We start from the raw sequence: 4480 nt of genomic DNA on the forward strand, positions 1-4480 counted from the left end.
TAAGTTCAAAACATTAGACCTATGAGGCTTCCCCCTCTCCCCCAAACAATTCACATTCCTGCCTTTTCCCTCCAGTGGAGCTACTTAGAGATGGACAAGCTTTTGAAGCGACCTTAAGCTAAAAGTAACAATTTTTAAAGTACTGGACAAAAACCAAAGTATTCTCAACCTCTTTAGATTCTGGCATAAAATGAGTCCAGTGTAAATTACCAGCACACAAAGTATTCCTGATAATCTAAAATTTTGGTTCTTAAGCAACAGTACTTTCAAAAGCCTATTGTATTACATGTAAATGTGGGAATACCAAAGCACAATCCAGTGCAAATGTCCTCAGATATAAATCCCTTTATCATTGGATTACCATTGTAGTGTATATTTGTAAATGTTAAGCAACATTACAGATAGATGAGACTTGTTACTCATGTCTATATTACCCAGATAAGCAGTTCCAACAAAGTTCAAAAACTACTTGAAAAATTAAACATTCAAGTATAGACAGACCTTTTGTGCATTGCAAAGTTCATGTAACTATCCTATTTCATGGTATTCTGAAACATGCAGCTAGCTAACCTAAGCTGCCTTCTTTTTTAAGGGACTCTACTCACCTGCTCATTTGCTATTTCTTGATGTACTATATATATACCAGTGGTGGCAAACCTATGGCACGGGTGCCAGAGGCAGCACTCAGAGCCCTCTCTGTGGGCATGCGCGCCTTCACCCCAGTCCTAGGCCTTCAGCTGGGTTTTATAACACCTTTTCGCTTTAGGCCTCCACTGCCGTGTACAAAAAAAAAGGTTCAATCAATCAGTCAATTTCAACTTCTTGAGGGGAAAAAAAAGATCTTGCAAAGTTGGAATTGTTTGAACTTTTTAGTCCCACCCAGTCTGCTGTTACCACTGCAGCCACGCCCACCCAATGGGCCACACCCACCTGGCACCTTGGGTTGCAGTTTGGGCACTCGGTCTCTAAAAGGTTCGCCATCACAGATATATACTCACAAATAAACCCATGTATGAATAAGCCAACCTTCAAATTTTTAACCAATTTTTATCTGCAGGTGACACCAATAAAAATGTGTCACCTGCAGATAAGATGATCTGCATTTTTCATGATATTTTAGTTAAAATAATTTGAGGGACTGTTTGGCTGCAGATGGGCTTATATGCAGGTATACACTGTATAGATTGATAAGCTAAAATTGATTATTTTTGGGTGCATTTGAGATCCTAAAATACTTGGTTTATTTGCAAGTATATACAGTATAATTTAAAATAGCATTTCCTGGAATTTAGTTATATTAAGAATTGTTTTTGACACTGAATGCCTATTCTTCCACCTGCATGCAAATGGAAGAACAGTTTTCCTCACCAATACTACCTTTAGCTCCTTTTTGATCTTTTGGTTTCCATTGTAAGTTTTTTCACATCCGAGTCATCCTATCCTGCAGGTGTCCTGCCATCCTTCATTTCACTCAGATTTATGTCATTATCAGCACTAACATGTATTTATATTCATAGCAGTCCTCTCTACATCATTTCTTGTTGCTTTATAAAACATTTCTTCACTGTTTTTAGGAAACGTAGCTTTACAATGAAATCTTTATGAATTGCGGTGATCTGGGAACAAAGAACTGGTACTCTTGCTATATTGCTTCCTATGATGTGGACAGTAATTGAGAAACATGCAGATTTACACAGAATAAGAAATCCAAATTTCCTTAATTTCACATGAGCTTGTTTGTACTAAATAAACCCTTATCTAGAAGTAAATTATTAGTTGGCTGCCTTCCATCTTTCATACTTGAAACTAGCAGTGAATTCTGAAGCTTTTTGAAAAAGGTTTCTGTATTTTGAGTCTAGCAGTTTCTGCATGTTGAGCGTTTAAAATGCTTCCCAAAACCATATATGCCAGTTGCTAAGATTCCTTTTAATGGGCAGGTAAGAAATTTGAAAGCTGCTTTTATTAAAGTTGCTTGCTTCTGGAATTGATTGGATCATAGCAGCTAATTGGAAATAAGTTTCTTCTTAAGTAAATATTTTAAGCTAAGTATTGTTAAGTCCATTTTGTAAATTTCTACAGGTGGTCCTTGGCTTACAACTATTAGTTTAGCAAACGTTTGAAGTGACAGTGGCACTGGAAAAAGTGACTGACTGCTCTTTTTGCACTTATAACCGTTGCAACATCCCTGTCACATTATCACAATTTGTGCACTTGTCAATTAACATGTATTTAGAATGGTTATAGTATCCAAAGTTCAGGCAATCATCATTTGCAACCTTCCTAGCCATCTTCTGACAAGCAAAGACAATGGGGATGCTCAATTTGCTTAACAACTGCATAGTTCACTTAACAACTGCAGTGATTTGCTTAACTGTGGCAAAAAAGCTTGTAAAACCAGACATGACATACTTAATTCCCTCACATAGTGATGGATGATGTGCCAGTCCCAATTCTGGTTATAACCTGAAGTCTGCCTATAACTTATTCAAGCTTAAATATGAGTCATCTTTAAAAAAGCCATCTTTAAATGCAAGAATCAGTCATGCAGGTATTCGAAGCTCAATACGGTAGCCTTGTCAAAATGAACGAAATAGTAGTAGATACAGATAAATGTGCTTTTCAGGGTTGGGCTGTATAATGCTATCACTTCTGATGACTGACAAGGTCTGCTGAGATTCATTGCAATTATAGTCAAAATCAGCTTATCTATACTCCTATGACTGAGCTTCCCAATGATTATACTGCTTTCTTCTTCCACAGAATGAAAGTTTATTTTCCTTTGGCAACAAACATCTTTGTTTCAGAGATTTCAAATTTCTTACACCAGTTTAATGGCCATAATTTGTTACAATACAAAATATCTAATTCCCCCCCCCATTTCTTTCAGATTCCCTGAACTTTAGTTATTTAAATCAAATGCTATTACTATATATGCTATTAAGCATTGTTTCCTCTCTGGATGAATTCTTATTCAAGACTGCTTCCTTGTCTTTCCTTCACTCCTCTTCCTTAATGGTTTCATATCCAATTCCTCTTTACTATTTCTAATATTCTATAGCACAAATACAGTTCCCTCCCCTCTTGATTTCAGACATTGTCTACCTATTCTCTAAGTGTAATATAAATTTCTTGAGGGCATATTTGGAATGAGAAGAAAATACTTTACGTTTCTAAATAAAAATGTTAAGTTAAAAACTAGAGCTACATGGAATACAGCAGCAAAGTTAGCAGCTTCAGGTGTTAAGTTGGCTTTCAGAGATATGTTTTATACATGTTTTAATTTTAAATAGTGCATGAGCCCCTAGGGAGCCTGACACAATGCTTTAAACAGAATATACATACCGACAACATAGATAAATGATTTCAAATTAAGTTTAGAATCTAAGAATATGAATAGAATTCCTCCATTGAAAAGAGCAGCAGGAGATCAAATGCTTCTTCCTTGCAGTTTTTCTCCAAATTTCATGGCAAGAGTAGACACTGAATTTCATCCTTACAAAGCAAATATCAAGGGGTTAAACCAGGGGTGTCAAACTGGTCGCCTGCGGGCTGGATGTGTCACACAGGCCACGCCCATCCCTGCTCCGCAAAGGCAAAAAAAAAAAAGATACGTCATGTGACATGATCGAACTTGACACCCGTGGGTTAAACCATCAGGTTATACAACATTTCCACGGCATCCAAAATATGTTTTAGCACCTAACATTTATCTTTCTTGAGAGCATTAGTTCTTCCCCAGAGTAAATTTCTTAACTGTAAGAGTTAATAATGATTATAGATGATAATGGCTTATAAAATTCAGTAACTTTAGATGATATTAATTGTAAAATGAAAATGCAACTGCATCAAAGAATTAAGCCATTACAATTTCATAAACTTCTATAACTGCATTGAAAGTTACATGGAACTGACCTTTGCTGTGAGTGTATGTGCCTAAAACGGGGAAGATTTATATAGACCCCTCAAGCATGCATTCCAGTGTGCCCCCTACAAATACATTCCAAGTGAAATAAAATAATCCTTCCTCTTCCTCCCCAGCAGGACCCATTTTCTATGAGTAAGAGTCCTTGGTATTCAAGAAACAGTAAATACTTATACATTGAGTAAAATTCTACAGATCTGTTATTTGAGTCTGATCAACATTATAGAGTTTGGATTCTTTATTTCAGGGGTGTCAAACTGCTGGCCCGTGGGCCGGACGCATCATGAGGAAACCGGGCCCACTCCATTGCTGGCAATGGGGGAAAAGTTCCGATACGTCTCACGACGTCACGAGTTTGACATGTCTGCTTTATTTGCAGCTATTCAATTAGATTTATATCTTGTTAAGAGAATCCAATTTATAGGAAAATGAAAATGTGAGAAAAAATTGAGTCCACATATAGTAAATTTAAAGAGCAGAGGAGAAAGAAAGAAAGAATCCCAATCCTATGGTTAGTTGTGGAAAAATACAGAGGATTGGGTTCCAAGTTGAAGTTCA

Source organism: Crotalus tigris, unplaced genomic scaffold (assembly GCF_016545835.1).
Source record: "Crotalus tigris isolate CLP2741 ecotype Arizona unplaced genomic scaffold, ASM1654583v1 scf7180000017790.654992, whole genome shotgun sequence".
Lineage (NCBI taxonomy): Eukaryota > Metazoa > Chordata > Lepidosauria > Squamata > Viperidae > Crotalus > Crotalus tigris.